Below are 25,651 nucleotides of genomic sequence, written 5' to 3' on the forward strand. Positions count from 1 at the left end.
ACTCCCAGAGAGACATTGAGGGGCTGGAGCGTGTCCAGAGAAGGGCAACGGAGCTGGGGAAGGGTCTGGAGCACAAGGCTGATGGGGAGCGGCTGAGGGAGCTGGGGTTGTTCAGCCTGGAGAAAAGGAGGCTGAGGGGAGACCTCATCGCTCTCTACAACTGCCTGAAAGGAGGCTGTAGAGAGGTGGGGTCGGTCTCTTCTCCCAGGTAACAAGTGATAGGACAAGAGGAAATGGCCTCAAGTTGCGCCAGGGGAGGTTTAGACTGGATATTAGGAAATTTTACTTCACTGAAAGGGTTATCAAGCACTGGAACAGGCTGCCCAGGGAAGGGGTTGAGTCCCCATCCCTGGAGGTATTGAAAAGCCGTTTGGATGAGGTGCTCGGGGACATGGTGTAGTGGTGGGCTTGGCAGTGCTGGGTTAACGGTTGAACTTGATGGTCTTAAAGGTCTTTTCCAACCTAAATGATTCTGTGATTCCATGATTCTGTCCATCATCTCTACTGTCCAACAAAAGGACGTTCACACGAGAACATGCTGCTTCACTGTCAGATCAAGCCATGGCCAGGCAGGCGGTGTAAGCCAGGAGCTTGCAGGCGGTGTAAGCCAGGAGCTTACAGCCGGGAGCTGCTGCAGGCTCCTCTGTCAGCGTTAGCCAGGGCATTCCATCCCGCAACCATGGGGTGTGCTCAGCACCCCTCTGGCCCACGCGTACCTGCTGCCTGGGTCACCACCTCCTCGATGTACCGTGGTCTTTTGGTTAGGACCATTAGTACGGTATAGGCTGAGATTTTAGTAAATGGGATATATATGGATGAGGCAGTGCATCCACTCTCGCTAGATGCTATTGCCTTCTCAGCAGTACGAATGTAATTTCCAATGAATTTTCATGAGACAGAAACATTTCCCACTCCATGTCACACTCAAACAAAATTCCTTTGGGTCTGCAATGTCTGGATTAAAAACCAGGTGACTGTCTAACTCTCAGGAGTATTTCATGATGAAAATAACCTGCCTCATTTTGTCTTGGGAGCCATTATCCTCATGATGCCTAAGAAGTGTCTATTACCTCTTTGGTTTATGCTACTGTCATCTTGCTTTTCGAGAACAATGTAGGTTATTATCCCTAAGTGGAGGAATCATAGTGCTTTATGGAAACCCAGATCTCTTACTGAATTTGAGATGTGTTTTCCCAAATCTGTAGCTTCCAGATTTTCATTCCAGTAGTTTGGTATTTGACACTGGTTTTCTAAAGCAGCTCCCACTTCCACGCCGAGCTCTTGAACACCTTGGTTCAGTAGCACTTATTTTCTCATTCCGAATAAATATTAGCTTTTTTGGTTTTACCTTTTTTCTAATTGTTGTTCCTTTGTTGTGTTCACTTCATTGTTTATGGCACACTCCATTCTACACCTCTAGCTAGCAAGCAGCCTTTCTATTTCGCATCTTCAGGAAAACAAGCTGTTGATTTGTGTTAGACACCAGTCGTAAAGGAAAACACCAAAGCAGGTATGTGCAACCGTGTAGAATGACAGAGATAAACAAGAATAGAAGTTAGAGGGTCCTATGTGCATGCTCGCATTCAGATGTCTCTGTTACTGGGCGGAAACCTGTTCCCCCAGAAGTTTCTTGTTACGGGAATTTGTACCTTCCCAGCCCCAGCTGCCGCCCGGGACCTGTCCGGAGGCCGCTCAGCCCAGGGGTTCCAGCGGAGAGGGGGCAGCTGGGGTGAGGAGAGGCGTGCGGGGCTGGGGAGGGACGCCCGGGGAAGAGTGCCGTGGCAGGGGTGGGATGCTCTGCCGGGGGGACGCCGGCAGCTGGAGCGGGCAGCAAGGGGGGTCTTGGCGGGGAGGAGCGAGAGCATCGCGGGGCTGCCGGGAAGGCACCCGAGGGGGCAGAGCCACGTCGCCGAGAGGAGGGGTAACTGCACGGGGCAGAGAGGGAGGCGAAGGAAAAGCTGAGCCCACGATAGCAATCTTTGTAGCATGGCATACAGGCTCCAACTGACTGTATTATGTGTTGTTTAAGAGCGGATAATATATTTCAAATAATGTATTTAATTTCTCCTCAGAGCCTCTGTTCTCATAGGAGCTCCCCGATTTTTATATCCATTTATCTCCACCAATTCCTAATATGTCTTAAAATAAACTTCGAAGTATTCACCACTTCAGTTTTTAATATTTAAGACACTTCGGTCATTCATTGTGTTGTACGTGAAAATCACCGTCGTTAGGCAGCTTTGCGCAGCCACCTGGACCTCGAGGAACCCGATACCCTTGGGCGGCACCAGGACCTGCGGCCCCGAGTCACCAGGCAGCTCTCACCGCTCCAGGAGCCAGGCGTGCCCGGTGAAAACTTCCACCTGCACCACGAAACCGGGGGGGCAAAAGGCTGAGGACCCGGAGCAGTGTCCTGATCACACGTGGAGGACCAGGGCGGGCTCAGGTTAGCTAGGGGCAGATCGCCCCTGTTTTGATGGTTCCACTATGCAAGAAAGCGGGAAAGGGAATATGTAAAAACTGTCTGAGTTCTTCAACAGGGCAAGGGAAAAAAGTATTAAGGGCACACTTGGAAACAGCCCCTGTTATGGTGTGCTACATGCCATCCTGAGCCCAGAATGAATTAAATGGAATTTGTGGTCAAACAGTGAGAAATTATATTGTCAAGGTAGCAAATGCATCAGTGGGATTTTCAATTTTACCTGATGAAATTGCATACATTGCTGGGAGAGAACAAATGCCTCTAGGAAAGAGGCTGGTTGGACTGAAGTATGCAACTGCCCACATTCAAGAGAAATTCTTCAGCTCTGTCCTGGTCTTTGCTCTGAGTGTATAGGCAATAAAACCTTAATGAGTGTTTCTGAGTTTGGGCTTGACCTTTCCAAATTAGTTGGTCAAGGATATGACTATTACTGAAGTCTCAGCGACAGCAACAGGAGCAAGCGTTAATAACAGAAATACCCCAAAGCGATGACTGAGTGCTGCTCCCTGTATAGGTTAAACCGGGCTGTTAATGGTGTAAGTGGTGAGTGAAGTCTGCAACACAGCGAAAGCCATCAAGGAAACTATTAAGGGGATTGGGGACTTTCTTTTTCTTTCTTTTTTTTTTTTTTCCAAGTGCTCTGGGAAGATGCCTCAGCCCAGCCGTACCAACGCTGCATCACTTTCATTGAAATCTCAGCATCCATTTGGCAGAACTGTGACCTCTACCTGACAGCGGTGACAGGAAGAAAAGGACCTTTATATTTGCTCTTTTACGTTGCAAATGCCTCGACCTTTATAATTAGTTTGATCACATGACAAAGTTCTGCTGGAAGTTTGAACACTGAATCAGAGTCGCATAAATACCTGCTAAAAAAGCAGTTACGCATCAGAAGGCGTACAGGACTGGCTTAACAACAGCACCACATTGCTGCTATCTGCCTCATCAAAGCCATGGCAGATGTTGCGTCCCCGGTGGCTCTGGGAAGAGAGGCTGGAGCTCCCGCAAAGAATCTCTAAATAAACAAGCCAATCACATTGCAAAAAGTTTTGTTGCTTAAATGGGTGTTTCTGATTTCAACTCTGTCTATCTGTTACACCCACATTTTCCCTAGTCTTTAAAGTGTCACTGTTCTCTAAAATGCTTAGAGTCAATTCCTAGGCTCAAAACCACAGAAGAGCGATTGGGACCTGCACACATTTGGAACGACTTATATTGAAGTTATTGTGCCAGACAGGGGCAAGCAGGCAGCAGGCGGGAAGCAGTGAAGAACAAGGACTGGCCAGCGTTTCGGGCTAGAGCTATGAGCGGCGAGAGCCTTTGTGTTGACTCTTGAGCCAGGAAAGTCGGTCTTTCTGCTCCCCAGACCCCAGAAATAGACATCAATCACTTCTGGGCCTGACAGTGCCTTCTAGGAACTTGCAAATAACTGAAACAATACCAAAGCAATCCGGTTAAGATTTAAAACCAAAAAAAATCAAACTAATTTGGGCCATGGCAGGGGAGCCGCCTGACTGCTCTGTGCTCCTTGATTCTCTTCTTTGCTTTCTTTGTGTCATGACATTGAGCTTCACTCATCAACTTGGAGATACCTCTTCCTCGGGTCCTCTGGAGTGGGTCTCTCGGCCAGGAACTGGGTGCCGTTGGCTGGCACACAGGGCAAGAGCCTTCCTGCCCCTCTCCTTCTCCTCCTCCTCCTCCTTCTCCTCCTCCTCCTCCTCATCCTCCTCCTCCTCCAGAACAAATAGTAGTTGAGAATACTTTTTTTTGTCCAAAACCTATAGCAACAGGAACACTTTCTACTGGCTTGAGAAAGCTTAGCAACAGCTCTAGGAGAAAGAGCGGGAAGGGAAGATTTGGATTTGGGACAAGGAGACCTCCCTCTGCCCTCTGAGGAATCAGTCGTGCACAAGCTGGCGGCTGCGCTACGGCTCCATACATCATGAGGCTGATGCTCCGTTTAACTGCAACTACCAACCGTTTCCTTGTTACAACCTTTTCTGGATGCCAACACATAAATGCACCTGAAGTAGCAGACCTGCTATGGAGCGTGGGCAAAACCAAAGGTTACGGCATTCAGAGGAAGGGGGACAACGAGGCAGGACTGACCCTATTACCGATCCCATCCTGGCTCCCATGAATGGGGCTGCTGAGCCCGCCTTTTGGGGAGCGCGCGTTCCCGTCCGTGCAGGGATAAGGAAAGGTGTCTGGTCGCAGCGAGGCCTTACTGCAAATCGGTCTTGTTTTTCCTCTGCTTATGTCATGTACAGCAAGATAGGTGTTATAAATCTTGAAAGAAACTGTTAAAACTAATTTTTATTATGCTATATGACTTAGAAAGCTATGCAACCACATTTTAAGGAGGTTATAAAGTGGGAGAAGTAGCCTAGAGGCAGAAAAGTAATCTAATCAAGGTACACAATAGAAAAGTTAATTAAGGAGCCTTGGAGAGGAAGATAAAGGAAATGGCTTAATCTGCAGCATCGCCACGTGCTCCCCGCAGCCCTGGCCGCCCGCGGCCGGGGGAGCAGCCGTGCCCTCCCGGGGCGACCGCTGCCGCAGTGGGGTGGACCCCAGCCCGGCTGGGCAGGCTGCGGTGCCGGGCGGCTGCTGGCGGCAGCTGCGGGGTGGCCGGAGGTGCCTCAGAAATGCCAAAGTAACAAGGAAGGGTCCTTACGGCTTCATATTTCCTGACAGCGCATTCTGTGGCTGTTCAATGATGCTCCACTACTGACCCCCCAGTGCACGAGCGTTGCGTTTCCTCCACTGTAATCCATGAAGGGCTTCCTCTCTGTTCTCCCAGCTTGGGCTGCTCTTAATTCAGCTAAGCCAAAGCTGGCAAAAAAATGACACACAACACTAGCAATTGGTTTCTCATTGATCTGATTTGGACAATTTACTCTTTTGCTGCTTTTTTTTTGTTTAATAGACCCCCTTGAAACTAGCCTCACCATAGCAACGCACTTCATTAAATCACATTGTAAATCAACCTAATCTGGCAAAAGTGAATACATCGTGCTGGTCCTTAAACTTGCAACAGGGATTCACTCGCGTTCATCTCCCCAAACCACAATGAAATCATCAGGATTTTAGAGACGCTCATGGGGCGCAGGCAGCGAGGGAGGAATGCAGGTGCTGCTGCTGTCTGCATGCTTGTTCAGGCTGTGCAACGTACGGAGAGGAGGTGCGGGGTCGGGGCGCTGGTGCGGCTGTGCCCCGTCCCCCGTCCGCCTGTCCTGTCCTCCCTCGTCCCCCAGCGCCAGCCGCCTCTCGCCCCGCAGGGGAAGCTTTGGTGTTCCCGTCGGACCGGGCGTGGGCGAAACCCGCTGAACTCCTGCTCCCACCCCATGGCCAGAGCAGCTCGTACCGGACGATGCTCCCTTCTCCCGTCAGGTTCCATCCAGAACTAGAGCTCGCAATTGTGTGCTCGGAGGATGTGAGCTTCCATAAGATCCTGAGAAACGAAGTTTTCTGCATTATTTCAGATTCATCCTGGGTAATTAGATGTTTGCCTACAAGAGCCTCTTATAAGTAACAACATAGTTTCCTGCATTTGAATTTGGTATTTTTGGGCTCTTTCAAAAAACAGAAGCTGTCAGATGCCATAAAAGCCATAGGCCCATGCACGAGGAGGAAAAGACTCATCTCTTTCTAAGTCAAACAGTTCAGAATACAGGAGACGCAAGAGAGGAGTCGAATGGCAGTTACGTACGGTACCTACTCATCTGGCCAAACAGCAATTAAAGCTGTAAAACATTTCAGGGGAAGAGCATGCTTCTACCTCCAGAGCTGCGGAGGCTTTTGCTGCAGTCGGTACCGGCTGTGGCCCCCCCTGACCTGGCAGCGGGCTCTGCCCCTGCCTCTTTGGGTTCGTACCCTCAGTGTTCAGTCTCCGGTGGTTTTAAAATTTCTGTTTCCAAACACAGCTCCAAAATCACTCCTAAGCCCACGTAATGGAAGTAGCACATATTAACATGCACATAAGATTATTTTATTTTCTTGGTGAATTTCCTCTGATATGTTCTGGTATTTCCCTGGTCATTTTGCAGGCATTTTCACAGTCCATTTTACGTTTTTGCTTCACAAGTCTTTCTTTACTTTGAAGAGCAAATAAAACTTTTTTTTTTTTAATTCGCATGGATCCAATCTCCCAATCTGAATGCAAAACCAAGAATGGCATACTGCTTGACGTCTCTCCGTCTTTTCCCCTCGTGTTCTCTTTCCTGCCTGTGACACCACCACACACCGCCCAGCTGCAAGCACTTCAACTGTCCTTTGCTATTAGTTGCCAAAACAGACCGGACAATAAATATGCTGCACGAACCGAAGCACAGCAAATAATGATCCTAATACATCATAACTCAGCGTAATTAATGAGAGCTGATTTGTGGAAAAGGTCACGAGAAGAAAGACGTTTCACATGAAGAACACACATTCTGATCATCCTCAGCATTACGAAAGCGACTGCTTCAGGACTGAGATGAAGCTGTTAGCGTTTGCTGCTCTCACCTGCAAACGCGAGAGGTAAGGGGAGGTTGGCGAAGCAGCCGGAGAGGCATCGGCCGCTTCTGGGCCGGAATCAGGACGTGACTAGCCAGGCTCAGCCCTCCCGCCCCTGTGCCAGGCTGCTATGGGCAGGCCCTGCCGTTGCCGAGCTGCTGGCGCACGCGGCCTTCGCTCAGCTGCCGCTCTGCCGCGCGGCCTCCGCCCGGGGCGGCTGCTCTTCAAGCCTGCTCCGAACAGAAACGCACAGAAAAATGAGTTCGCATTCTCTCTTAACCCAAACTAGCTGTCTTTCAAATTCTGCGTCGAGCCTTGTTCAGCACGCAAGCGGTCTCTGTCTAGTTTAGCTTAATTTTATTCCATAGTACACTATATTTTATGGTACCGCTTTAAGAAGCGATGAGCTTTAGGATTCGTACTTGAAGGGCTGGAAATTACATTTTGTTGCTTTGGCCTTTTCTTCTGTCTTCCTGGAAAAAAGAGTTGACATGATTAATCTTTACCTGAAAATTGAACTTTTACTTCAGAAATCCTCAAAATAAAGTGTTAAATCAACGTATTTTAGATTTCCAATGGAATATCTACCCATGGAAGTGTTCAGTGAAAAAATGGTAAGAATAGAAAATCTTAGGCATCTTTAATTTGCATGTACTTAGAAATAGGGAAGTCACATTATTTACTAACAGGCAGTGCCCAAAGCTACATTTTTGCTAAAATGATGATGTTTTGCTAAAACTAGATTTTTTGGGACCTCACGCTATCAACTTTTCTAACAGAGACTTGAAGAACTTCATTTTTCACATTTGTGTTCCAGGCTCAGGGCTATTTTTAGAGGATTTTCTGAACTTTATTTTTCTCCTCAATTATTCTTGAAATTTTTGCATATCATACCAGGACATATCCTTCAAAAGATGTTCTGCCCCAAAATAATTGAAGCATTTAAAAAAAGTTCTGTTGTCATAGGGATGAATGCTCTAAACAGGGACACCTCAAAAACAGTTGTATCAAATTGTTATGTTAATAGGATTTTTTAAAGTAATTAGATCACAAATATGCTTTTGTCTTTTCTCATTCAGAGCATAGTGTGACACTGCTAAACAAATTATTGTGAAAATAATAACGTGTTTATTTTAATCAGATATTGTCATTGGAATACTTTATCAGTTATCTTACAATTTTCAGTCGTGTTCACACTGCAGAATTGTCTCACTCGATTCTTATCAACTCTGATTAATCTAATTTTCTGGGCATTTCACTTGAAGCTTCTTTCTTGCCTTCTGATCAGCTGAAATTGTGAGTTTGCTTTGATAACACAGCTCAAGAGAAAGCCGAGCTTTGAAGGGGATCCTCTGTTGGATTACAATGCAGATTTCTGAAAGTCCCATTTGAACCTGCTAAAAAGAAACCCAACTTCTCTTTTGACGGTTGCCTTTTCTCCTCACGTCTTTTTTATGTTCCAAAAGACTTTCTGTTGCCGTGAAGGTTCCTGGTGCTTCTGCTGGTAAAGTGCTCGTGCGTCTTGCAAGCCTCCCGTCTGAGCTGCGGGTCTGTTTGCGCGGTCAGGAGGTCGCCCGCAGATTCGCGGTGGCTGGGTTGCCTGGGGAGGCTGTGGCTGGGCAAACATGCCAAATGCCGAGTGAGGGATCGCTACCTGAACGAAGAAAAGAAGCCGCTTATTTGTGAACTAGTGTAAATGTGTCTTGGAGAAGTAAGGTTCTGTCTCCATATTTCCTTTAGGATGGTTGGGTTGCCTGGGAGATATGTAGGGTGCTACGGAGGCAGTCTTCAACAGAGGTGAAAAGCAGAAATAGATTTAAAATAGTTTTGAGCAAACAGTAGTTTTTTCAGCTCTGTAGCCAAATAAGAAAGCCTGGTCTAGGTTGCAGTGAAATAGATCTGGTTCACTTTGGATCAATTCAGAAGACTTCATACCATTTACTGTTTGATCAAATCATTACGCCTTGCTTTAATTCATGGCAAAAGTCAGCAAAAACCTCCTGAGATGAAAAAGACAGATCGACCTGTAACATAAAACCTGACAGATTACCTGATGACAGGCACCTCCCACGCTGCCGCATTCAAGAGCTCCTTGCACGGGAGGTGGGTGTGAACCCTCACGGCTTCCATCGTCTCATCCCTGCCCCCAGTAACCAGGTGATGCCCCGCGACTTTGCACCCCCGGGGGCTCGCTGGAGCAGAAGTCCTGGAAAAGCAGCCAAATTCTGCTGTCCTTGGCACTGGTCGAGTTTTGGGGGTTTTCCCTAATGCAGCCACAACACTCCCAGTTTCCATCCAGCACAGCCCTGGAGCCCCGAGAGCACAGAAATCCATTCCAGAAGAAAAAAACCGTGTGTCTTCCCCCCCCCCCCCCCCCACTTATTTAGGTAACTTCATTAGTTTATGGGTAGAAAACAAAGACAACATTTAGCACTTTTGCTTATTATCATTGTGGTGTGGATGACACAGCATGTCCCTGCCTGCCCCCGGTGTCCGGGTCCCCTCCTCTGTCTCCGTTTTGCCTCTTTTCTCTGGGACTCCGGTCTGCTGCTTGCCTGCAAAGCACTGGATCTCGTTATGCTATTTTCGGTGCAAGTTTGCAGGCTCTGGAGGGGCTTTTGACAGATGACTCTTTTTTTCAGGGTGAAACATGGACCTGCTACTGCCCCGTCGGCTTTGAACAAGGAACTTGGCCAAGGGACCACCCCTTCCCCGAGCAGGACCACACGCCGTGGGAGCCGCAAAACAAGGGATTCCCCGCTGAGGACACAACCTGCCATTTAAGATGTTGCATGTGGTATCCGGAAATGCTTTTCAAGGTTTCAAACTTTTTCCATCCTCCCTTTACTCTCCCAGCTCCCAACGTACTGTCCAAAAAATTTGCATAAATCCTTAATTTTGCAAAAATCAGATCTAGTGCAGTTAACAAGACCTGGCTGTTAGGAGAGCGGCTGAGATGCAAACAGTGCTTATCTCACCTTTGCGGTGCCATACAGATTTTTGTTAATATAATTTACCATTTGCTTTTTCAAGAGGGAAAAGAACAGGTTAAAAATGGAAGTTTAAAAAAAGGTTGAAGTAAACTAAATTATTCCAGCTGATTGCATTCACAATTGCCTTTAGTCTTATGCCATTTGGAATGAGTTAGGCAATTAAAGTCATATATTACTTTTAAAAAATCAGTTAAGGGAAACACATCATAGCACACAGCCCCTTCTAAAACCTGACTGAAACCAGCGGGGGAGAAATACAAACCGGGATGCCATAAAGACACAAATTTCAGCGTGAAAAAGTGAGCATGTGTAAAGAAACAAAGACATGCAAGACAGCAGGTGCCTTCAAACACGGAAATCTTCGTACACCCTTGGCAGGGAGAGGCGGGTAGCAGGGTGTGACTGGATGTCTTCCAAGTCCTCTGCATTATTCCTCCGCGTACAACTCATGCTAGCAGAGCGCGAGGCTTTGAAGCTGGGGAAAGCCACTGCTGCCCGGGACCCGGAGGCACCTGCACCCCTTCTCTCCTTCCCCGACGGATGGCCCACCGCCAGCCGCTCTCCCTTTTGCTGCTTCTCCTTCTGGTCCCACCAATTTTGTTTCCGGGCCTCAACAAGAAGAGAAGAGTCTGTGATTTCCTCTGTTGCCCCTCAGTCCTTAGCGTGGCAGGTGACCTCGGGCACTGCGCACGGAAATGGAAGACGTGGGTCAAGCTTCAGACGGACGAAGGTGTTAAACTAAGAGATCCCTTTTCTAACCCGCGTCTTCCGTCTGTTCGGCTGAAAGGTGAAGCAGGTGGTAGCACAGTGCTAGGACCACGGTAAAGGTGCCGGCTTCAGAGGAGCGCTGCATGCTCTGCCTGGGTCTGTCCTCTGCGCCCCAAAGCAGTGACTGCACCTTAGCTCAGGAAACAGGTGGAGTTCTAAGAGAAATCTTTTTATTTAATATTTCATTTGGGAAGCTTACTGCATTTTTAACAATTTTTTTCATTTTCAAGGCTTCTGCATTTATCCATTTATCTGTTTTGCTGTATGCGTAGAAATCCATGTGCTCCACTTACTTACTCTTGATTAGCCAAAGATGTCATCGCCTGCCCACTGGGTACAGCTTTATAAAGCTGCTACACTAAGGGTTTTCAGCACAAAGGAATTTTGTCCTAGAAGACACTGGGAGACTGGAGTCTGCTAGCAAGAAGTTACATCACCATGTAAAAAGAGGAAATAAGATTTACTTTGGACTTAAGAAAAACATCAACACCGGAGCTGAAAACGGGCCTTTGAAGGGCTGTCAGCCGCAGTGTGCTGGGTGAGCATCCCAAAGAGCACGGGGGACCTGGGGACCAGGGTGCTCGCCTCGCCGCCCTGGGGCTGGTCAGTCAAAGCCCAGACACTCACTGGCCTGGGCACAGGAGTTGTAGAAACCGTCTGCCCGCCCTGGGGCCGGTGGGACTCGCCGCGGCGGGAGGCAGAGGGCACTGCTCAGTGCCCGCGGGGCACGGTGTCAGGGATAAGGATCTTTTCTTCGTGACTAAAGCGACCGAAGGAGCTGGCACATGAATAAATCACTAAGTGGCCACCCATGGGGTACAGCAAGTAAAACAGTGTGCTATGTTTTCTTTGTGAGATAAAAGACAAGTTAGCAAAGTGTTCGAGGCTGTTTTTAAAGATATAAATCAGGTGTCTGGAAGGGAGTGCCTGGTGCCACGCAGTGTCAAAGCAAGCTGTCGCCTCCTGCCCTGCTGTCGTGAGAGACCGCTCGCCCGCTGCTTTACGGAGACGTCTGCTGCTCACTCCCATCACTGCCACGGGAGCTACGAGAAAAGCCGCGACGCACCGCCGGGCGTACAGGAAAGCAATTGCTCTCAACATTTGGAGCTGGAGATAACAATAATTTCGTGGGGTTTTGCCTCCAAGACCCTGTAACTCTCCCTTAAATGCGCAGAGGCTGCAGGTGCTCGGTGTGTGCAGGGGTTGGACCCTCACATCCTTGGCCAGCCCCAGCACCGATAACGTGAGTCTGGGTGAGGGGGGACCTGTAGCAAGCTCTGTGATTATTACTACAATTTGAAGACTCCTGATGCCTCGTGCAGGGGTGCAGTTAGCGTTTGGGTAACTTGTCAGCACAATGCACTTACCGCAGTTACACTTAAAACATGTCGATCAGCTAATAACGAGGGAGAGGAGGAGGAGGAGAAGGATGGCCTTTCCATGCCCCTTGTGTGATGACAGGTAGTCTGAACACAGGTCCTTGGTATTTCATGTGCACAGCAATACATGGATAATAAAAAAACCCTTACCATTTGGAGGCAAGCTTGGAGTTGCTGTGTATGTGGTAGATTTTCTGTTTCACTTTATTAGCCATGCAAGATTTACGGAAAGCCTGAAAACATCATTATTGTCTGTGACGTTCTGGTGGCAGCGTTAAGACAATATTGTAAAAATGGCTATACAGTATAAACTGTAGATTGTTATTACACCATCACCATAAATCTGCTCATTTTGCAAACAGGTTTAAGGAGCTGGTGATTTCCTGTTCCGCTGGAGAAAACCTGTTTTCTGTCGGAGTATCTCCATGGCGAATCTGACTTGCTGCTGTCTGTTCAGCGTCTCGTAACTACAAACAGCTCCATAAATCTGCTTGCTGGGGGGATTTTTTGTTTGTTCGCGTTTATTTGCCTTCTGAACGTAAAGGTTTCTGGGGTGAGATGGGCTGGCTGCTGGCTCAGCCAGCGGAACGCCAGGCTGGGGCTCGTGCCTCCCAGAGACCAGCATCCTCCTCCCGGCCACACGGATCTGCCCCTGAATGGCGGCCAGCGCAATTAGCACGAGTTGTTGAAAATGAGCGCACGGAGCAAGATGGCTAATGTGCAGAGAAGTTGTCTACGGAGCAGGAGGAAAAAGGACAGGGAGAGATGTAGCCTGACCTTCAGCCTTTAGTCAAAAAACACGCTCCAGCCAATTGCCACCCACGCTGTGCTCCGGTTTGCTCCGAGCAATCGCTTTTCTGGAGCATTTTGGAGATGCTGCTAGAGCTGGCGGGGAGAAAGCTGCTCAGCAATGGTCGTCTCGGGGAGGCCAAGGAGGAGAGGCGAGGGTGCCGTGGTCTGCGCTGCCCAGGGGACAGCCGAGGGACGGAGCCCCCGCGCCGGTGCCTTCTTCTGGCCGTGCCAGGGCTCGGTGCGCCCGCACTGGGAGAGCAACCGCCTGCCAAGCAGCCCGCTGCAGCACGAGAGCTTAAATTAATGCTAACAAGAGCTGGGAAATTACTAGTTTTTAAATGACAAGACCCATACTTTATGTCATTTTCATTTGGCTGCAGAAGAAAGACAGATGGTCACATTGTCTCTCTTATCAATAGCAAGACGCCTGTTTATGCAAACCTTTTAAGATTTAGCAATCTGTAAATCCCATGGCTGGGGTGGCATGAATCCGCGTTTGTGCAAAAGGCTCTGTGAAATGAAACAAAATAGTACAAGCTGTGTGCATTAACTGTCAACATTTAAACAAACCCCCAACCCTTGGCACATATGCTGTGTATTTTCGAGGACAGGGTGAGTGAGATTCTAAGGAAAAAACCGCAGCCACCCAAAGATGCCCCAGCCTGTCCAATTAATATTCTTTCTCATTAAAACCGCCATTAACCTGGTTGTTAAATTACCATGTTTATTAATAAAAATACTAAAACACACACATACCCTGTAATGACAGTGCATCAAATGAGAAAAAAAATAAATGCTAATTTCAAGCGAAAGTGATAAGAGGTCAACAGTATTTTATCCTGTTATTACTGCCTCCTCCATATGGTTGTATTTTCCATTTTGTCTTTTCTGTGACAAGAGGTGAAGACCCAGGAATGCATGAACATGCTTAATTACTTGCAGAAAAAAAATTCTCAAACTTTTAAATTTTAAGTGGAAAGGGGAAAAAAAACCCCACCCTGTTTCAGAAGCCATGGAGAGTGGGTAGGGAAACAAAAGAGGTAAAAATGCACATTGTAAGAATGGTGTGTTTTATTCTTACCTATATTCCAGTCCCTTCCCTTAGTGACAACACAGAGAACAAGCTGAGAAAAAGTTACACCACCAAGACAAAGCTTAACGGGTTTGGTCTGCAAAACAGAAAACATTCAGATTGCCCAATCTCTCCCATTTCCAAGTGCAGAAGGTGCTAGTTAAATTACATCCTCCTGTTGCGTGGGTGTGTACCTGCTCTGAGGATCTGCATTTGTCTTACTTTTCTTCAACTGCATTTAAGTGTTTATAGGTGTTATTTTGGGAACAACTAGAATCTACTTTTATTTGTTAAGACTTTTCCCATCCTACAGCCCAAATCCCAGAGATGCATTTTTCATTTCACCACCCAAGCTGCAAATTCCAGCTCTGTGGGGAAAACGTTCTTTCCCAGAAGCTATAAAACAGAGCCTATCTGTGGCGTGTCCCTGGCCGAGCCCTTCAGCTGCAGACCGCAGAGGTGCCGTTTGTGGCAGCTGGAGCACACGCGGGGCTGCACATGGCTCAGGGACAATAACGGTTGTCCTGGCTTCGGCTGGGACAGAGTTACTTTTCCTCCCAGTAGCTGGTGCAGTGCTGTGTTTTGGATTTGTGCTGAAAACAGTGTTGATAGCACACTGACGGTTTAGTTGTGGCTGAGCAGTGCTTACACTAAGCCAAGGGCTTTTCAGCTCCCCATGCTCTGCCAGGCACACAAGGAGCTGGGAGGGGGCACAGCCGGGACAGCTGCCCCCCGCTGCCCAAAGGGCTGTTCCAGACCACACGGCGTCATGCCCAGTATAGAAACTGGGGGGAGCTGGCCGGGGGATAGGGATCGCTGCTCGGGGAGGGGCTGGGCATCAGAGGGTGGTGAGCAATTGCATTGTGCATCACTTATTTTGTATATTCTTTTATCATTATTATTATTATTTTCCCTTCTTTTTCTGTCCTATTAAACTGTCTTTATCTCAACCCACAGGTTTTACTTATTTTTTCCCCCCAATTCTCTCCCCCATCCCACTGAGGAGGGGAGTGAGTGCACGGCTGTGTGGTGTTTAGCTGCCTGCCGGGTTAAACCACAACACTGGTGAATACAGAACACAAGTGCATCCACTATGGACATGGAAGATATTAATATTTTAATTAGATCTATAATTAACTAATTTGCTGTCATCAGCTCCTTTGGCAGCTAGGAAAGGCTAGTGCCGTGATTGCAAGGTATTAATCATGAAGATCGGTGACAATCTCCCTGAATATGGACACGAACTTTGCTGAATGTGAGTGGAACGCATGAGTAAATGAAAACAATACTTTTTTCGGAAGGGTCCCTCCTCCCTTAAGGCTGCACAGCACAGCGCCGGGCACTGAGGCGATGCCATCCCGCCTGGCCGTAAGAAATGGGCTGGGACTTTCAAGGTGGGAGCAGCATCACCTGAAAAGCCACCGAGGGGAATGACTATTGCAAGGCAGGCAGAGGATCATCCGGCCAGTTTTCACCTGGTTAGAAAGACTCGGAAGGACCTTCCTTCCCCCCCAGGCTCACACCTTCCCGGCTGTGCTGGATGATGCTTGTCCCCACAGGGGACACGCAGGTGGCTGGCCATCTTCTGATGGCCCACTGCTGCTCAGACACCTGGTGATCTCCGCTCTCGGCTGCACGTGGCAGCATCTCGAGGGGTGTCTGCAGTAGGGCCCGTCAGCGGTGATGGCTGGTCAGTGCCAGGACCCCCACCAGGACCCCACGGGCAGCTGGCACAGCTCAGGACCGTTTCTTTACCTTTAGACATGAGGAATGGTGCACATCCCACTCATCACACCTTTGGTTACTGTCCGCCTACAGCCTGATGAACTCCTAGTGCGTGTCGTAGTAGGAATGTCCTCTACCCTGAGAAATTTGGTCTTGTTTTTATCATTAGTCTATATAATTACTATCAACTGCTGTAGATTTATTTCCATAGTAAAAAATATCCACTTGCATGGGAGGATTCTTTAGCGTACTTTGGTTTAGCTTGCATAATTTTTCAGCAAGACACCTAAAAAGGCTGCCGCAAGGAGTTGGAAAATAACAATAAAAAATCTTTTATTCTTTTTAGCATTCTATAGCATATACAATGCAGCACACATGTTTATATGTAGCAACTTAGCATTTCTTTTCTAAAAGATAGAATTTTCGTCCACATCGTAATTTCAATATGCTGCATTTCCTGTAACAATCCAATTCCATTCACCTCAGTAAAACTTTCTGTCACATTTTAATGACATTTAATAATAATACTGAGAATAAAAATCTGGTTAGATGTGCTGAGTGGTATGCTAACAGAGATGTAGAAAACCTTTAGGGAGTGCAACCTAGAAAGTGGAGCCTCGCTGGGAAGACTGTCAACGGAAAAAGAAATACCAGTGTGTTTGTGTAAAAAAGTTAATTTGCTCTATAAATGAGGCAAAATAAACACATACAGTAAATGCTATTATTTCCATCAACAATGAGGTTAAATAAGTACTTGATGGGTAGTTCTCGAAAGCATTTGTGTACAGGAGAGATACTTATCACAGTGCATGATGGTTATGTATGGTAATAGAATTAAAATGAATTAAAACTCAGCTGTTATCTGTATGCAGGGGAAAAAAGCCCAAGATATTAAAGCAAAGAGGATCAATTTATGCCTTGCTAATTGGAAATTCTTAGTATGAGTGAAATTATGCAAAATTCACTATCCTTTAATTTTCTTTGGTTTTCAGTACTGCGGAGATCTAAGAAGCTCAAGTCAAATGTAATTTCAACGGCCAGAGTCAGCCAGGCAAATTACTACTGCGTAAAAAAAGAAGAAGGAAAAAAAAACCCCAAGCCTATCTCTAGGTGATCATTTGCAATCACTGTTCAAGGTTGCAGGCAAACAAATTCTCATGCTTCATGATTAATTACCAGCAAAGGTCAGAAGGGAGCTCTTTCCCCTCCCCTCCTCTAGGTCCTTGTTTCTACGGCTGACAAGGAAGGGAAGGCACTGTGATTAATCCCCAAATCCTTCCCCCATTAGAGAGAGTAAGAGATGGCCCAAAACTCCTTGCAGTCAACACGAGTGTTTCTGTCCCCCCTGAGGAACTCTGGATCCAGATTTCAGCTCTCGACTTGACGTGAGAGGAGAAGCACTAGCTGTCCTCTCAACCCAGAGAAAATCCAGTCGCCTCATTGAGGCAGATGATGTGTAAATCAGACCTGAGCGTGCTTTGGAGAAAGATCTTCTTCTTAGGTCCTTCAAAGATTTCTCTATTGTGTAATATATTTGCATAATGCTGAAAACTCATGAGGTTATTGTATTCCTGTCCCCCTACGTGTGTAGAACTCCACTTCACGTTGGCAGGAGCGAAGGAAGGAGGAACAATCCCTAGGCAAGGCAAGTTTGATTTCAAAGTGTTATACTCCGAGTTATGACTGAGAAGATGTATGCACCATTAAGTTGGGTCATGTCAAAGCAACCCAGGAATAAAGTATTTTTAAAAGGTTCTTTTTATACCCTGCTATATATGTCACCGATTAAAAACCACACTTACCTTCCCAGTTTTTCTTCCTTGAAGTAGGGATAATAATCTACATATCAAACAAAATATTGACACACTTACTTGTAAGAAGAAGTTCCTTATTCCACCCCAAGTCTAATTGTAGGGTTGATTCCTTTTGCAGGCAGTGAGTACTGTTAGGCTGTGAGGTTACTATAGTAATTATTCTTCTTCTTAAATAGTAGAATAAAAGCTAGAGCCAGAGTCTATTTAAAGTGAAAATTAGATCCACCCCCTGCCTGGCAGAGTTGAATTAAGAACTTTTTAGCCTGATTTTATCATACTTTTTTATCATACTTTCCTCATTTTTATCATACTTTCTCTTTTTCCCAGAGTTTTAATTTTCCCTCAGATATGTAATTTATTTATTCTGAGGGGGCTGGACACAACATCTTTAGCTGGGCAGAGGATCACCAGCCATTCAGAACCATTGTGGGTAGAGGAGGAGTCTGATACTGTCGGGAAAGTGCACCAGGGCTTTCTCCAAGTTCTGAAAATAAAGTAGAAATATCTCAAGAAACATACACTGTTATGGGTTAGTTTCTCTTTTAATTAAGTACAGCAGTTGACTTTTCAAAAGTGAGCTGACAGACATCTCATGCAGCTGGACTGCAGTTAGCAGCTTATATTAATACTTACGAATATTCGGGTTAGCGCTGAAAGCACCCCCAGCTGCACCCCCGCAGATGCACTGCCGCCCGTACCAGCACCAGTGCAGGGACGCGGCGGGTGTGCTGCTCGGCCGACACCTCATGCGACCGGCTGTCTCGCATCCGCTTGGTGACTTGGGCTTGGGCCACGTTCCGCTTTTGCAGGAAAGCAATCAGAGAGCATAATACTATGGGTGGATTTGTTCCCCAGTAAGAAGTATAGTTTACTGTTCTGCTAGATTTTGCCGCTAGAGATAAACATATACCTGTGCACATATGCCTGTAGGGAGATATAAAGAGATAGTCTGCACCAGACTAAGTACAGGGATCTCAACCTCATGAGAAAAACACAGAACGAATATATCAATTATGAGCGTATTAATGTCATGGGGAGACACTCTGGGTTGTTTGTGGTCATTCTTAATCCAATAAAATCGTCTGGGATTTTATCTATGAATTTAGAGTATGATAAAAAAAACGAGTTCAGGAAACGAAGATGAAAGGATTCTTTTTTTAGACTCCCTCAGAGCTGCATATCAAATTGTTCGGAGTGGAAATCACAAGATGATGACTTCTGCCAGTCTTGCAGATTCAGGTCAAACTGTGAAAGACCAAGTTATCTTTTTACCGGTTATATGATGAAAGGTAAGATAAAAGTACAGCAGGGACAGAGCTGAAAGCTGCCCTGTGTGTGCATCAGGACGTCGCTCTGCCGCATCCTCATTTGAGTGCTGTGCTGCTGCGGGGAGCAATGGCGGCTGGACCTGTGTGCCAGCCCAAAGCCCCCTCTCCTCGGAGGGGTAGGTCGCTGCTGGCTTTTGCCTGCTTTGGCCCCGAACCGTGTCTTAGGTGTGAGAAGCTCTTCTATTTTCCAAATAACCCCGGCTCTCGGACCGGTCCCATATCTGTCTGGATCAGTATCCTGCCTTTGGTATTGGATGCTCTAATGTTTTCTCATAGCAATGAGCAGCACAACTTGCAAAGAAACATTTTCTTTTAGAATTGTAATTTACTGTCTCTCACCCTCACTGAATCTATATTTATCCCTGTATGTGAGAAAAAGGAAACAGCAAGATTTATTATGCTGGTGTTTATGTCGTTCCACATACTTAGGAGGAGGTTTCTGATTGCGATATATGCAATACCAAAGGACTTGTTCCGAAGGCTGATGGAGCCTCTTCGGTGACCCTCACTGAAAGTGACTGGAAACACAAGGTTAACAGGTCTGGCTTCTTCAGCCTCTCTCCGTGGCTGTTGGTTCAAAGTTCAGACCAGCCTCGTGGACCTAGTAGCAGCTCCTCCTCTGGCTCTCCCAGTTCAGACCCACCACCTGTCCAAAAACCGCTGCTCCACGTGTGCCTCCTAGAACAAACAGGGAGCATGTTGTGATCGCTGTCTTCCACGACATGCGAATACTTGATTTTTTAATTTACATTTGTTCTTTACAGAAGGGTAAAACCAAGAGCATTTCTGTTTACATTCTATTTCCCTTTTTGACATTGTTAGCAGAAGAAAAGCAAGGAGAAATGGGCATTCTCTAAAGGGACTAAGAAGTGGGATTCAGTGTCCAGCAGCAACATGGATTCAGGCTGACTGAAACAGCCTGTGAAATGGTACCATCTTCTCAACTGCTCCAGAAAGTTGAAATTCAATGAAACTTCACACCTTTTTAATTTTTTTTAATTAAAATAAAATAACAAAAGAAGAATCAATGTCATTTATGTTTCCTTTCTGTCTATAGGATATAATATGTAAAACTAGAAACACAATACAAATCAGAATCAGTTACGGATTTGCAGTTGACCACTAGTGCTTTACCCTACGCTGCTAGTCAAGCCAGTCATTGCTAACGAAGCCGTATGTTGCAAACACCGTGCGTGCAGCCCGTCCTCTTCAAACTACAGAAATTTATTCCCAGTAAAGCTCTACGTGCCCTGGAGGACACCTCCAGAAGCAGCGAGCTCCAGAAGCAGCCTGGGGCCAGCGCAAGGCGTGGGCAATGCCTGTCCTCGAGGGCGATGAGAGCCTCGCACAGGGCTGGTGCGCTCCCACCCTTCTCCTCCTGCTGCTTGCGGCTCCGGTGCCTGCGCTTAGACCCCAGGTGCATGTTCCTGCATTCTGTACTGTTAAGCTTCATCCCAATTATGTTACTGCAGTGCTTAAGGTCATCCTGTTAATTCTGTGCAATGGTCCAGCCCCCTCCTGTGTTGATAATACCTCTCAACTTTGCATCGTCAGCAAATTTCCTCAGCGTACTCCCTCTTTCTATGCCAAAGTCATTAATCAAAATTTTAAAGAAGTCTCATTAAAAAGCCCTGAGGAAGGTCCCTGGTAGCTTTCCATCGCCTGGGACATGTCCTCCCAAAACTGCTGATGCCCCTCCGTAAAAGCAACGCTTTACCAGGTCCCAGCCCCGTCCTCTCCAGCCTCACCAGAGATTTCCCTTGCAGCAGCGTATCCACTCGCACGGCCGCACGCAGGCGAGTGTGACCTCTGCACTCCTTACAGGCACTAAAATAACATAAAGTGTGGAGACGGTCACAAAATCACAGAGCAGGGGTTTTATTCTCTTTGCCCCCCCACTTTGCCCCCCCTCTTTGCCCGCCTTCCTGCAGGGGGAGAAGCCTCCCAGAAACGCAGAAGATGTAAAGCAAAACCCGTTTTCTGCCCGGTGTGAGGTGAGCCATGGGGAAAATGAGTAAGGACAGCACCACGCCTGTGCGGCCGGGGCGCAGGCAGGTCCCGGCCCCGCCGGGCCGGGCTCCTCCGGGCAGGGCTGGCAGCGGGGCGAGGGCGCAGCGCCCCGAGCCCATCCCGTCCGTAGCCCGGCGGCCCTGACCCGGCCGGGCCCGCGAGGCCGCAGCCGCTCGTCCGGGCGCAGGCAGGCGCTGCCCTCCTCCGGCCTGGGCGCGGGAGGCCTGGCCCGGGGCCGGCGCCGGCCTGCGCGGTGGGGGAGCCCCTCCGGCCGCCCCGGGGCAAGCACGGGGGAAAGGGAGGCGCCGGCCCTGCCGGCTGCGCCCTCCCCTCGCAGGCCAGCGCCCTGGGCCCACCGCGGCCTACCTGAAGTGAGGAAAATGCTCATTTATTACAGAATCACAGAATCGCAGAATCGTATAGGTTGGAAAAGACCTTTAAGATTATCCAGTCCAACCGTAAACCTAACACTGCCAAGCCCACCACTACACCATGTCCCTCAGCACCACATCTACAAGGCTTTTCAATACCTCCAGGGATGGGGACTCAACCCCTTCCCTGGGCAGCCTGTTCCAGTGCTGGACAACCCTTTCAGTGAAGAGATTTTTCCTAATATCCAGTCTAAACCTCCCCTGGCGCAACTTGAGGCCATTTCCTCTCATCCTATCACTTGTTACCTGGGAGAAGAGACCGACCCCACCTCTCTACCCCCTCCTTTCAGGCAGTTGTAGAGAGCGATGAGGTCTCCCCTCAGCCTCCTTCTCTCCAGGCTGAACAACCCCAGGTCCCTCAGCCGCTCCCCATCAGCCTTGTGCTCCAGACCCTTCCCCAGCTCCGTTGCCCTTCTCTGGACACGCTCCAGCCCCTCAATGTCTCTCTGGGAGCGAGGGGCCCAACACTGAACACAGCATTCGAGGTGCGGCCTCACCAGTGCCCAGTACAGGGGCACGATCACTGCCCTCGTCCTGCTGGCCACACTGTTTTTGATACAAGCCAGGATGCCATTGGCCTTCTTGGCCACCTGGGCACACTGCTGGCTCATGTTCAGGCGGCTGTCGACCAACAGCCCCAGGTCCTTCTCTGCCAGGCAGCTTTCCAGCCACTCTTCCCCAAGCCTGTAGCGTTGCATGGGGTTGCTGTGGCCCAAGTGCAGGACCTTGCACTTGGCCTTGTTAAACCTCATACAATTGACCTCGGCGATTAAATCCAGAAACTACAAAATGCAACTAAGATAACCTCCAGAGGTAGGACCCTAATGGTATTTCAACTAAGTAACGCCATCTCGAAATAATTCATTAAACTTCCTGTGTTAAACCCATTTTATTACTGTAAAGGAGCTCAAGTATTTTTGATTTTTAGAAACTCGTGTATCCTGCTGTTTGATTTTTATGATTAAAAAAGGTAGAAACTTGTGGCAGTCACCTACTTTGTGTGAGTGAAAGCAGCACAATTGTGCACATTATACCAATGAAATAAAACCATACTCTCCCATGATTTGCTGTATTATTAATAGTGCTGCCAAGCTCATTATAATCTAATTTAAAGACAGATCTAGCACAGAGACGTATGAAGGATGATCTGAGTTCAGGCCCTACAGCAAATTGCTTGAATCTTGATCTAATTACCCCAGAACAGCCAGTGTTACCAGCGGTTCATATTTGGCAGGAAACTTTTGAAAATTAGCCTGATCAGTGTCAGAAAATGGGGGGGGAGGGGGAGACATTTTAGGTGTTTGCACTTCAATGTGCAGAAACAACCGTCCGTTAATGGTGGATAAATGAACGGCGAGTGGTCCGGGACCCCTTGACGTGCCTCGGTTGTTCATCTCTGGCCCGGCTTTTTGGCGGCGGGGTGCTGGGATGCGGCCGTGGGGCAAGGAGGTTTCCCTGCGCCGGCTGACAGCAATTAGAGCCACCATGACGACTCCCCGTGCCGCAGCGGCGTCCGAGGGCTAGCGAGCCAAGCAGCAGATCGATGATTATTCATGCCTAAAGTTCAACTACATTTTAAAGCAGCAATTGAACTGTTTGACCTCCACCAAATGCTTTGCCTGGCTGAAAACTGCAAGCCAGAAGATAAATCCACGCGTTTGAGTAGGCATTTGAGTCATAATCACTCTAGGACCCAATACATAACCGAATATTGCTCTTAATTAATGAGATAATTAGACTTTGATTATGGCACTACAGTACCCATTATCATTTTTATCTATCATGACCCACTTGTACAAAGCATCCACATTTCCTTATATGCTGCTGTATTTCTGTCTGGGATAATATTGGAAAATAATTTATATAATGGCATGGACTGGACAAGCATTCAAATTGTCTGTGTTACGATCTGATCGGCCGGGATAACGAGCAGCCGAAACAGCCCAGACCTGAGTTACGGGCTCAGCGATCGCAAGGGAGCGATGCCCAGCGGGGGCACAAAGGTCTCTTTAGCATTTCCAGTGCTTTACATTGCGCCGAGGAGGTCGCTGTGCCCTGCGCCGTGGCTCCCCACCGCCCCGGGACCCCCGAGCGCTCGGGATGTCCACGCCCTAACGCACACCCTGCACGCACCTTTTCGTCTTCCTCATTCATGTACATTTTCTGTAAAACCTCCTCAACTCCAGTTCATCTTGGCCTTGGCCAACGCCCCCGCCGCCTCCCCGCAGCTCAGCAGTTGACCTCTCGGCTGCCCGGGTGGGCAATGGCTGCACCGGGGAGTCCCCTCCCTGCTCCAGGGGACAGCAGTGCCCTCCAGGACCCCCACGGCAACTCCTCCAGAGCCGTCCCTTTGCTTTTTTACCTAAGTCACAATTGAGACTTTATGTAAAGGCTCTTATGAAACTTAGCACCAAGGGAAATATATATAAATAAATTACAATGCGTATTGCCTAACACCACATCCTTCGGAACAACTTCAGCGGGTGTCATCTAGTGATGTGTAAAACATAGAAATGCTCTACCTACAGCTTTTGGGAAGAAAGGAAGGTTTCATCTAGCATGTAGATTTATTATTCCTCGGTGAACTCAAACATTTGCTATTTAAATTTTTTGCCTCTGCATTCAGAGAAAACAAACCAGACAATTCAAAGTGCTTCTATATTAATATCTCTTGGGTTTCCAAATGCTTATATGAGATTAAATCCACTAACATTGTACCAGCTTTCCTTTCACATGAGGTTTTCTGTCATGGCACATTTTTTTCAACAAGTCAAGGAAAGCGCACTCGGTGGCATGCCCAGAGACACCGGAATAAATCAGTGGCAATAGGAAGGTAAAAACCCAGCTGTTTGGAGCATGCATCCTCCAGTTGTCACTCCAGACATGCAGATATTATCTGTAAAGCTATCTCTGATGGTTCATGATATCTAAAATATTACACACCCTGCCAAAAATACTCATCGTGTTTTACATACTGCTCTGCCATTTTACAGCTCTGGGAACAGCTACCTGATCCTGTTTAACAGGAAAGCCCTTCAGATGTTCAGTCAGCTCAAGAAAAAACTCCCAGGTTGTTGCAAAGGCACTGCGTTTCAGTTGCTGTTTAACAAAAACCAGGGAATCGTAGACCACCGTACTGCAACTAGCAGCTAGGGTTGCATGAAAAAGCTAACCCTGCCTCCGCCGACAACTGGTTTAGATAACCATACCATGAGTACTGCAGTTTTCAACAGGAGCATGCCAGCATTTCAGAGAGAAATAATCAAATTTTTCACAAAGTTTATTTCAGGCTGGGAAGTATTTCGGTTCTCACTTTTCATGACTTGAGAGAGCTATTCCGATAGACACATAAAAGTAACCTAGTAAGAATAAAATCCTTTCATATGTTATGAAAACCTCTAGAGAAGAACTCCAGGATGAGCTATTCACTGCAACAGAAAAATTATGGGCAACATCTTTGATGGGCAGCTGTCAATCAGCCCTTCCTGCCAGTTCTCTGAGCACTTATGTTGATGGGTGTAAGTATGGAAAACTGCACGGTAGCAGGTCACTAGATTTGGATTGCAGGTCTGGAATGCAAATTATCTACAACAATTTAGCAACCAGTAATTGATGGATAGTTGAACAATATTAATTACCAAGCGATAGAGGCTGGATACCACAGTGACTGCGGACAGTTGCCCTTTGTCTCTGAAGAGGTGGGGTCTTGATCTCGATTGCAAATGAAAATTCATTTGGTGGCCTCATCCTCCCCCCTTTTGCTCAGATTAAACACACATCCACCAGCAGCGTTTGGCGCTACCAGCCCAATTGCCAGCCCCTGTGCCAGAGAGCCGTGGAAGATGAATGGCAGGCACGTGGCAGCTCCGTCATGCCGACGTGCGTGGGAAGCCTTCCTGGCCCCTGCCCGCCGCATCCCGGGCGCAAGCAGAGCTCGGGGGTCTCCGCTGCTAGCACTAAATTCACCCACAGCATAAATCTGCAGAAGCTGAAAGAGTTGCCAGGCAATTGAACTTTTAAAGAGAATGAAATTCAAGGGGAAGAAAATAAGAAGTACAACGCATCACGGCACGTGTCAGAGGTCCCGCGTGCAGCCTTACGGACAGGCACGGCGCGGGGGCTGGTGGTGGGTGTATGAAAACTGTGAGGACACCAGTCTGTGGTGCCAAGAAAGGTATGACAGCTCGAGGACATCTCGTTGCACTGTGTGGGCCTTGTTAGCTGGAGAGGAAATCTGCATTCACACAAGGCCCTGCCCAGAGAAAGATTTTGGAACGAGAGAGCGGCTGGCAGCCATGGAGGGGTGGGAGGAGGATCCCTTCCCTGCCTGTACCGCTGCCGGCGGGATGCTGCTGCC

General features: G+C 47.8%; 1 protein-coding gene across 2 annotated transcripts in view; it reads left to right on the plus strand.

Annotated features, from left to right (window-relative positions):
- Window positions 1–25,651, plus strand: part of ACADM (acyl-CoA dehydrogenase medium chain) — a 769,283-nt gene that overhangs the window by 12,364 nt on the left and 731,268 nt on the right. The window contains exon 1 of one of the 2 annotated variants that reach the window (XM_075509011.1): window positions 21,410–21,457. The exons of the other annotated variant lie outside the window; for it this stretch is intronic. The gene's annotated coding sequence lies outside the window, so the exon portion shown is untranslated. Of the gene's footprint in view, window positions 1–21,409; window positions 21,458–25,651 lie in introns of those variants that run through there. 2 annotated transcript variants of the gene reach the window in all.

The sequence above is a fragment of the Mycteria americana genome, chromosome 7, assembly GCF_035582795.1.
Source record: "Mycteria americana isolate JAX WOST 10 ecotype Jacksonville Zoo and Gardens chromosome 7, USCA_MyAme_1.0, whole genome shotgun sequence".
NCBI lineage: Eukaryota > Metazoa > Chordata > Aves > Ciconiiformes > Ciconiidae > Mycteria > Mycteria americana.